This window comes from Oryctolagus cuniculus, chromosome 21 (genome assembly GCF_051225735.1).
Source record: "Oryctolagus cuniculus isolate XC-2025 breed Fujian yellow rabbit chromosome 21, ASM5122573v1, whole genome shotgun sequence".
Lineage (NCBI taxonomy): Eukaryota > Metazoa > Chordata > Mammalia > Lagomorpha > Leporidae > Oryctolagus > Oryctolagus cuniculus.
In genome coordinates, this window is record NC_142887.1 from 26,421,234 (window position 1) to 26,432,339 (window position 11,106).

General features: G+C 47.7%; 1 pseudogene; it reads left to right on the forward strand.

Moving 5' to 3' along the window:
- Positions 1-749: 749 nt before the first annotated feature.
- Positions 750-860, forward strand: LOC127484771 (U4 spliceosomal RNA; annotated as a pseudogene).
- The last annotated feature ends 10,246 nt before the right edge of the window (positions 861-11,106 follow it).

An 11,106-nucleotide genomic window follows, 5' to 3' on the forward strand; every position in this document is an offset into this window, starting at 1 on the left:
TTCATGATCCTCACTCTCATTTTTGGAATGTGGGATCAAGGGTGTTTATATTATATCATTAAAAATAATTAAGTAATTAAATTAAAGCAGGCCATACATGGGCCAATGATGAGAATCTGACATGACTAATCTAATTCTTTTTTTTTTTAAGATTTATTTATTTATTTGAAATTTACACAGAGACGGAGAGGCAGAGAGAGAGAGAGGTCTTCCATCCGCCGATTGACTTCCCAGTTGGCCGCAATGGCCAGAGTTGTGCTGATCCGAAGCCAGGAGCCAGGAGCTTCTTCCAGGTGTCCCACATGGGTGCAGGGGCCCAAGGACCTGAGCCATCCTCTAATGCTTTCCCAGGCCAGAGCAGAGAGCTGGACTGGAAGAGGAGCAGCCAAGACTTGAACTGGTGCCAACATGGGATGCCGGCATTGCAGGCAGCAGCTTTACCCACTACACCACAGCGCCGGCCCCAACTAGGCTAATTCTATATACTGGAGGTCCAGAGATAAAAGTAAATTGGGAAAATAATAAATAAACATGCTGCAGTGGGCTCTCTATGTTGTATGTAGCAATGTCCTGGAGCTCTTGCCATACCAGCATACATAGGTCTCTTGTGTTTTCAAATGTTGCAAGAGATTTCTGTTAACAGAGTATCATAATATACATTTTATCTTGGAAAACTTCAAACATATACAAAAGAGTGAAAGGTATAATGGAGTTCCATGAAGCCAACACCTAGTTTCAATGATCATTCAAGCTTGGCGCAGTGGCAGTATCATAGCCAATGAGGCTTATGTGAGCCGCGATTGTTGCTAATTGAAAACTTTTCCCAATAATCATTCAACATCTGGCAAATTGGGGCCAGTGTTATGGTGTAATGTGTTTAGCTGTTGTCTACAATGCCAGCATCCCATATGGGTGCCGGTTCGAGTCCCAGCTGCTCCTCTTCCAATCCAGTTCTCTGCCAGTTGCCTGGGAAGGCCAAAGAAAGTAGTCCAAATGCTTGGGCCCCTGCCAGCTATGCAGGAGAGTCTGATGGGTTCCGGAGCTCCTGGCCTTTTTGGCCCAGCCCTGGCTATTGCAGCCATTTAGAAAGTGAACCAGCCAACGGAGGATCTCTCTCTCTCTCTCTCTCTCTGCAGCGCCCCCCAGCCCTGTAACTCTGCCTTTCAAAATAATAAATCTTAGGATTTCTTTGACCTACCTGAATCTCAGAGTCTCTTTGGTTTTATGGAATTACATGTGTATGTTCATGTGTGTGTGTGTGTTCGTGTGTGTGTGTGTGTGTGTGTGTGTAGTCTCTATTGCCACTGCAGCTGTTATTGAACTGACAGCTCTATGCTGTATTTTGTCAGAGGTATTTTAAAAAAATTTTTTAAAGATTCATTTATTTGAAAGGCAGAGAGTTACAGTGAGGCAGAGAGAGAGAAAGGAGAAAGAGAGAGAGAGAGAGGTCTTCCATCTGCTGGTTCACTCCCCAAATGGCTGCAATGGCTGGAGCTACATCTATCCAAAGCCAGGAGCCAGGAGCTTCTTCTGGGTCTCCCACGTGGGTGCAGGGGCCCAAGGACTTGAGCCATCCTCTAATGCTTTCCCAGGCCACAGTAGAGAGCTGGATTGGAAGAAGAGCAACCAGGACTTAAACCGGTGCCCATATGAGATTCTGGTACTGGAGGCGGTGGCTTTACAGACTGCACCACAGTGCCAGCCCCTAAAAATTTTTTTTTTAATTATTTATTCTCATTTTATTTGAAAGGCAGAGAGAGAGAGAGAGAGATCTTCTATCTGCTGGTTTACTCCCTCAAAACCAGCAACATTGGGGGCTGGGCCAGTCCAAGGCCCAGAGCCAGGAGCTCAGTGTGGTTCTCTCAAATACTTGAGCCATAATCTCTTGCCATCCAGAGTGCCCATTAGCAGGAAGATAGATTGGAAGTGCAGGACCTGGGACTCAAACCAGGCACTGCCATATAGGTGTCCCAAGTGTTATCTTTTTTTGTTTTGTTTTGTTTTAAGATTTATTTTATTTATTTGAAAGGCAGAGTTATACAGAGAGAGGGAGAGATAGAGGGAGATCTTCTACCCACTGGCTCACTTCCTAGATGACCTCAATGGCCAGGGCTGAGCCAAGCTGAAGCCAGGGGCTTCATCAAGGTCTCCCATGTGGATGCAGGGACCTAAGCACAAGGGCCATCTTCTGTTGCCTTCCCAGGTGCATTGGAAGGGTAGGGACTGCAGGTAGAGCAGCTGAGACTGGAACCAGCACCCATATGGGATGCTGGCATTGCAGGTGGTGGCTTAACCCACTAAACCACAAGCTGGACCCCCAAGTGGTGTGCTCACTACACTGAATGCCCACCCCTCCTTGGTTTCCATAGATTAAATTTCAAGGAAGATTCTTATTGGCCTTGGTTTGGTCACTTACCCATCTCTGAACCAATCTTTGTAGCTAGGAGAATGGAGTATTCTGGTTGACTTTCTGGGTCATTTGTCCACCTATGAGGTTGATCTCTGTGACTGACAGCCTTACAGAGACAGCACTGGCCAGGAAGGGGTGATTACCCCTAGGAGCAGATGCTATTCAATAATTCCAATTTATTACCACCTCCATCCCAGATGATTTTTAAAAAGATATTTATTTATTTGAAAGAGTGACAGAGAAAAAGAGAGAGACACACAGAGAGAGAGGTCTTCTATCTGCTGCCTCACTACCCAACTAGTTGCAACAGCCAGATCTGGGCCAGGCTGTAGCCTCCATCCTGGTCTCCCATGTGGGTTTCAGGGGCCCAAGTACTTCCGCCATCTTCTGCTGCCTTCCCAGGCATACTAGTAGGAAGCTGGATTGGAAGTGAAGCAGCCAGGACTCAAACTGGCACTCATATGGGATGCTGGCATTGTATGTGGTGACTTAACACAATGCTGGCCCCAAGAAACCAAAACTCTCTCTTATACGATGGCAGCCTTGCAAGCAGTGACTTAGTCTGCTGTACCACAGCGCTGGCCCCTTCATGCATTGTGAATGGATTATACACTTTTTTTTTTTTTTTTTGACAGGCAGAGTGGACAGTGAGAGAGAGAAACAGAGAGAAAGGTCTTCCTTTGCCGTTGGTTCACCCTCCAATGGCTGCCATGGCCGGCGCGCTGCGGCCGGCGCACCGTGCTGATCCGGTGACAGGAGCCAGGTACTTATCCTGGTCTCCCATGGGGTGCAGGGCCCAGGCACTTGGGCCATCCTCCACTGCACTCCCTGGCCAGAGCAGAGAGCTGGCCTGGAAGAGGGGCAACCGGGACAGAATCCAGCGCCCCGACCGGGACTAGAACCCGGTGTGCTGGCGTCTCAAGGCGGAGGAGTAGCCTACTGAGCCGTGGCACCGGCCTACACTTCTACATTCTCACCCAAACTGCCTCGTTTCTCCTCTTAACTAACTTCTGTGCTAAGCCATCCTGTCTGATACAGTCGGACAAAAGTAAGTAATTGGCCTTTATTTCTTTCCAGGGTTTTACCCTAGTCCTTTTTTCTTTATCTTCAGCTACAGGTAAGTATAATCAGTGTAAAAGCAACCCGACTTGTCTGTCTTTCAAAGGTCTAATGACCCCTCATCCATCATCGGCCTTTCTTGGCCAAGTAGACGTGTGATTACATTTCCACTTCAATTAAATACTGCATCCTAAAGAGAGGTGCATCTTGTGGTGAAGGGTGCTGCCCACGGATACAACTGCCTCCTAAATATAGTACAGTATTTATAGTTCTCAGGTCTTAGCACTGCTTCTTCCTCTACCCTGATGGTCTAGAAGTGATAGTTTTACTACTAGGTACAGTCATGTCTGCTCCATCAGCATTCTCTTCCATGTCTCATGAGCCAAAAATGGCTTTTATAGGTGTGCTTACTTATCCCAGCTAAGTACAGATCTTTGAAATCTATCGCAAACATTTAAAAAACCAGGAGATACTACAAATAAGTTTGTGTTTTCACTTTGAACAAATCAGATGATCTGTGAATCCTGGGCCCAGCTTCCCCATGGTGACAAAGCGTCGGAGTAGCCACTGGACTGACCACACGTCAGCCAGGCTGCCCTTCCCAAGGCAGTTCCCACTTGAAGCCCTGTTTCCATTTATCATCTTATTTCCTGGTTATTTCTGCACGCACCTGGCCCACTGCACTCCGTCACATTCCCTTCCTGGCCCCTGGAGCACTGTTTGAATTTGTGACTCTTGGTTGTATGGCCATTGCAAATCAGGGACAGGTTGAAGCAAGGTTTAAACCACGGATTGGCCTTCTGCCTCAAGGCTCAAAGAAGATGTAGATTGATGGTGTACTTCAAAGGCGGAAAAGACACTTCTAAAGGTTTCGAAAGAACTGCTGCTACTTGTGTGTATAAAACACCTACTGTACCTTTCAGGAGAATTATATGATGTTTAAATACAATAAATGAAGGCTTCCAGAAGTAGATATAAGCACTGTGAAGAAAGCTGACATGTGTTAACTTTGAGACACCTGAAAGAAGCAAAGTGAGATTCAAAATCTTAAAACTGTTTTGTAGAATAGTTAATGAGGACTTGTATTTATCGAAATATTTGACTTATTTATCTGTCCTGTGTAATAATAAATGCTTGCAGAAAGAAGGAGGGAGGGAGGGGTGGAGAGAGGGAGGGAGGAGGAAACTACTTAAATACAGGGACCAAGTAGTCCATTTTGTAAATTTAATTTTATTTCATTTTATTTTTTAAAAAATTATTTTTTATTTGAAAGGCAGAGTTACAGAGAAAGGAGAGAGAGAGAGCGAGAGAGAGAGAGAGGTCTTCCATCTGCTGGTTCACTCCCCAAATGGCCACAACATCTGGAGTGAACTGATCCAAAGCCAGGAGCCAGGAGCTTCTTCCAGGTCTGGGTGCAGAGGCCCAAGGACTTGAGCCATCTTCCACTGCTTTCCCAGGCTATAGCAGAGAGCTGGATTGGAAGTAGAGCAGCCGGGACTCAAACCAGTGCCCTTATGGGATGCCAGCACTGCAGGCAGTGGCTTTACCCTCTATGCCACAGTGCTGGACCTTAATTTTTATTTTTAAATAATTTGAACAAGTTCCAAAAGTAATGCAGAGAGATCCTATATGCCCATCATGCAGTCCCAACAGTGACATTTTCTATAACTGTAGGCCAATCCCTTTTCGTATTCCAGTGGCACATAGTAGGTGTTCGGTAAAGTTTATCAAATGAATACATTTGCATATAGGAAATAGATGTTGTCTGTTGACTTAGAAGATCAGTCTCTATTTTATTTTTTTGAATGGATAATATATGCACATGGAGTAAAATGGAAAAGGAACAAGTACACATGGAAAAGTAGATTTCCTTCACTTTCTTGGTTCCTAGTTGCCTAGATGTCTCTCCAGAGACAATTATATATTTTTAGTCTCCCTCTGTACATAATGCTCGCAAACTTTCATGTATCTGTTCTCTCCACGCACCTTCCTTTCCACTGTAGCATAACATATGCACATCTTTTTCACTTAGCAGGTCATCCCTTATAAGTTCCCAGAGTTTCTTCATAGTTTCTAAACATTATTTATTTACTTAAGAGGCAGAGAGAGTGCTTCCATCTACTGTTTTACTCTCCAAGGACCGACAGAGGCTTCCACTTGTGGCTGACACTTGGAGCCAGGAACGCTAGGCACCTCTCTCAGGTGGGTGGCAGGAACCCAACTACTTGGGCCATCGCTGCTGCCTGCTAGGATCTGCATTAGCAGGAAGCAGGAGTGGAAGCGAGGCATTTCAGTATAGGACGCAGGCACTCAACTGGCATCTCAACTCCTAAGGCAAATGACGCCTTTCATTCTTTTTATTTTTTTTAAAGATTTGTTTATTTACTTGAAAGAGTTACACACACACACACACACACACAGAGAGAGAGAGAGAGAGAGAGAGAGAGAGAGAGAGGTCTTCCATCCACTGGTTCACTCCCCAATTGTCCGCAATGGCCGGAGCTGCGCCGATCCGAAGCCAGGAGTCAGGAGCTTCTTCCAGGTCTCCCACTTGCATGCAGGGGCCCAAGGACCTGGACCATCTTCTACTGCCTTCCCAGGCCATAGCAGAGAGCTGGATTGGAAGTGGAGCAGCCGGGTCACGAACTGGTGCCCATGTGGGATGCTGGCACTGTAGGTGGTGGCTTTACCCGCTATGTCACAGTCGCTGCCCCACTTTTCATTCTTTTTAATAGCTATTTAATATGTCTTCCATTTTACTAGTGGTTTTTAAAAAGTCAATGGGGTGTTATACAAAAAACTATGCATGAATTTCAAAATTATTTTGCACCAAATACATTTTTAAAAAATGTACTTGAAAAGCAGAGTGACACAGAGGGAGTCACACACATAAGAGAGAGGCAGATGGGGAGAGAACGAGAGACAGAGAGAGAGCCAAGAGAAAGAGAGGGAATCTTCCAACCACTGTTTCACTTCCTAATACCCACAACAGCCAGTGCAGGGCCAGGCCAAACTCAGGAGCCAGGAACTCAAACTGGGTTTCCCACATGGGTGGCAGGAGCCCAGGTAGGTGAGTCCTTTCATTATCTGTTGCCTCCCAGGTGCATTGGCAGGAAACTGGAGTGGAAGCTGAGGAGCTGGGACTCCATGTTAGGCACTCGGACATGGGATGCAGCATTGCAAGTGGTAGGTTAACTCTTTGTGCCTTGACACCTGTCCCTAATCTTATCTTTCAATTGAAATTTACAACAAAAATGTTGAAGTACCTTCATCTGTTAAATGGACGTACCATAATCTATTTAACTAATCCCCTATTGATGGACACTTAGGTTGTTTCCTGTCTTTTAGCATTAATAACAACACGGACGTGAATATCCGTGTGTATTTTTATTTAGCACCAATATAGTCTCTTTGGGTACCAAGACATCTGTTTATGGATTTGGAATCCCTGAGCTTCCCTATTTGGTCATATAAATAGAACTTTGATGGCAGAAAATTTCCTGAAGCTTTGTGTGGCTTTTGGCTTAAGTCAGTGAGATTTGCTAAAGGTTTGGCAGCTTTAACCAATGCTTATGCATCTGTTCTCAGTTATTTTCATCTGAGCTATGTCTGAAAAGTCGAGAAAGGAATAGGATAAGTTAGACCCAGGATGATTTAGAGGAGAGGATGACAGTGCATCACTCCTCTTCAGTTCTATCATGTGTCCAAAGCACAGATCCCATCCTAGCACCTAGCTGATGGGTCTCATCTCTTATTTGAAGTTACTTTCTATCTCCCCTTACTGCCTGACAGAATTTGGTGAAGCTTCATACCGATAAATACCTCCATTTCAAAACAGCTTCGAGCTGCCGGGAGTTGAATCTTGCTCTCTCTGTGTTGCTCGCCTATGTCTTAGTATATCTTTCTTCAAGCGGAGTTTTAAAAAATCATAATCAGTTTCTTTTCTGACCCTAGTCTGGGTTTTTGTTGCCATTCTTGAGGGAAGGACTCTTGCTCTTTGCCACACTCAGAATTTATTTTGGTCCCAAGAAGCCCAGTGTTCTTGAGCAGCTGTTAACAAGCTGTCCCAAATGTCTGCAAAATGGGTGGGATATGCATTGATGAGCTTATTGCTCATTCATTTAGTCATTAATTCATGTAACAAATATTTATTGAGTGATGATTCTGGGCCAGGCTATCTTGGCCTAAGTCAGTGACAAAGACAAAGGTCCCTGGCATTATAGGGTTTGTTCTCTGGCGGGCGCACATGTATGTGTGTGTGTGTGTGTGTGTGTGTTAAGGGAGGGTTGTGTGGAGGACAGATAAAAATAAATAAGCAAAGCATTTAGTATGTTAGAAGGTGACAAATGCCACAGTGTCGGGGGTTGGCAGGCCAGTGGGTGTTGAGAGTGGAAGATGGGGTACATTGCAGCTTTATGTAGAGTAGTCAGCATAGGCCTTGTTGAGGGTGTGAGATTTGAGCTGAGACTTCAAAGATTACAGGATATGCTCACACAGTATCCTGTGTATATGTGTGTGTGTACATGGAAATACTCACAAGGGGCAGGTATTGTGGTGGAGTGAGTTACACCACTACTTGGGATACCTATATTCCCTCTCAGAATGCTGGTGGGTTCCAGGCCCAGGTGCTCTGCTTCTGATCCAGGTTCCTGCTAATGCATCCTGGCAGGGAGCAGGTGATGGCTCCAGAACTTGGGTGGCTGCCACCGATGTGGGAGACCCAGGCGGAATTTCAGGCTGCTGGCTTCGGCCTGGTTCAGCCTTGGCTGTGGTGGGCATTTGAAGAGTGAACCAGTGGATGTGTGATCTCGCTTCAGTCTCTGTCTATCTGCCTTTCAAGTGGATGAAAATTAAAGAGACATTTACAACACAGTTATTTTTATTTTTAAAAAGTTGATTTGAGAGGCAGAGAGATAGAGTTCAGTACCCAGATACATGCGATGGCTGATGCTGGACTGAGGCTGAAACCAGAGCCAGGAGCTCAATCCAGGCCTCCCACGTTGGGTGGGGGGACTCAGTTACTGGAGTAACTACCACACAGTGCCATGGTCTGCATTAGCAGGATGCTGGAATCAGGGACCAGAGATGGTATTGAATCCAGGCACTCTGGTATAGGAGTCTTAATTACTAGGTCAATTGCTCACCCTGGAATTTTTCTTTTTTACAACTGTCTTGAGATGTAATTCACATGCCATAAAATTCACCCTTTAAAGGTAGTTTTTAGACAGAGTTGTACAATCATCACCAATACCTAATTCTAGAACGGTTTCATCCCCCAAAGAAACCCACTAGCAGTCACTACTCACTCCTGCCTCTCTCCAGCTCTTGGCAACCACTATTGTTCTTCTTTTTCTTTTGACAGGCAGAGTTAGTGAGAGAGAGAGAGACAGAGAGAAAGGTCTTCCTTCCGTTGGTTCACCCCCCAAATGGCCGCTACTGCTGGTGCACTGTGCCAATCCGAAGCCAGGAGCCAGGTGCTTCTCCTGGTCTCCCATGCGGGTGCAGGGCCCAAGCACTTGGGCCATCCTCCACTGCCTTCCTGGGCCACAGCAGAGAGCTGGACTGGAAGAGGAGCAACTGGGACCGAATTCGGTGCCCCAACCGGGACTAGAACCCAGGGTGCCGGTGCTGCAGGCAGAGGATTAGCCAAATGAGCCGCGGTGCCAGCCAACTATTGTACTTTTTATCTCTCTAGATTTGCCTTCTCTGAGCATGTCCTGTAAATGGAATCCTACAGGCCTTTGGGTCTGCTTCTTTCACTTAGCATAGTTTTCAAAGTTCATTCATGTATCAGTCTTTCATTTCTTGAGGACTAATATCCTATGGTATGGACCATTCGTAGATGATGGTGACCTTGATTTTTTTTTTCTTTTTTTTACTTAAAAGGAAGAGAGAGATACAGAGAGAGAGAGAGAGAGAGAGAGAGAGATCACCCACCTGCCAGTCAACTCTCCCAGTGTCTCCAATGGCTGGAGCTCGGTCTGGTCGAAGCCAGAAGCTGGGAACTCCATCCTGATCTCCCACATAGGTGGCAGGGACCCCAAGTACTTTGGTTATCACCTGCTGCTTCCCAGGGTGTGCGTTAGCAGGAAGCAGGAATTGGGAGCCAAGCCAGGACTCGATCCCAGGCACTCTGACACGGGATGCAAACGTCTCAGCAGCACCTGAACTGTTGTGCCAAATGGCTGCCCCGACCTTGGTTTTAAACACTGCAAAGTGTCACACATGGGTTGTGGTGGTTGCCCTCTCCCTTAAGGACTGGAGTGGGGGTGGGGGCCTCATGCTGGAGTGGGGGTGGGAGCCGTCTCCTCAGGACAGGTGGTGTCCAGGTGCAGTCAGCAATGGGTGGCTTGGATTTGGAGAAGTGGAAGAGCTACTCTCTCCGGAGGTCTGCTTTTCTGGGTGCCTCTCTCCTGAGCAAAAGTCCCCAGGGGTCCAAATGTGGTGACTCAGAACTGTGGGTGTTTCTCAAGTGCATTTTTTATTCCACACTTTGAAGATATTTTTTCCTACTTTAAAGTGCAAACTTAGTGAGTTGTTTACTTAAGAAAATTCTCAATGAGTTTTTTTTTTTTTTTGTCTTTTTAGTATTTTGGGTGTGGTAGTCAGTCGAAACAGATCATCCTAACCAAATATTTGCACATATCTGAACAAAGTCATTTTGGTCAGGGCAAGATTCACGGAGGAAATGAGGTGGATTTCCATTTTCATGGAGGGCTACGTGAGGAAGGAGAAGGAGTGTTCTTAAAAGGGGCAGGGAATTAAAAGTTTATCTTTTGGGTGGCCAGGAACCCTGGGACGCTGGGCACGTGCCTTGGGCATGTTCATTTGCCAACCAAGGGTCTGTGCATGAAGGGTGATGGTGTTGGACCCCTCCAACTTTCTGCACTTGGTGAGACAAAGTCTCCGCATGGCGGGTGGAGGTGGGGGCTGTTCTCCGAGGCTGCAGAAAAACGAACTCCACTGGGCTCCAAAAGACTTGCTCAAGGTCTCCTCCCAGTCCTCCCGTGGAGAGTGCAGGAGGCACCGGTGCGAGAACCGGACACGTCCTCGCTCGGCCGAGCTGCAAGTGGGGCCCTTCCCGTTCGCTCCTGGGGAGGTGGGGGGTGGGAGCGGAGGGCCCAGGGCGGGCGCCCAGCTCCTCGGAGCTGTGGATGGGGGCGAGGAAGCCGGGCGGGACGAGGAATGGTCCTAACGACCGAACCAGACCAGGACGCCGAGAGGATGCGCAGTGCCCCGGAGCAGGTTGTGGTCCCCATTCCCGCCGAACTCTGGCAACCGCGAGGAGAAATGTCGGCTGCCGAGGGCGGAGCGCTGCGGAGGCGGAGCGGGGCTGAGGGGGCGGGGCGAGGACGAAGGGGCGGGGTGAAGGAGATTTGTGAGGGCGGAGCGAGGACCTTGGGGTGGAGCAAGGCGGCAGGAGGGGAGGGGCCAGGACGATGGGGGCGGGGCAAGGCGGCCTGCCGGGACGGAGCGAGGCCGATGGGGTGGAGCGTAGACGGCGGGCGGGAGGCGGAGCTGGGGCAAGGGGGCGTGGTGAAAGTGAGGGGGCGTGGCGGGGGCGTGGCGTGCCCGGCCGCAGGGCGCCGCCTCTCGCCGCAGGCGCGCCCGCCCCGCCTTCCCGCTCCCCACAGCGG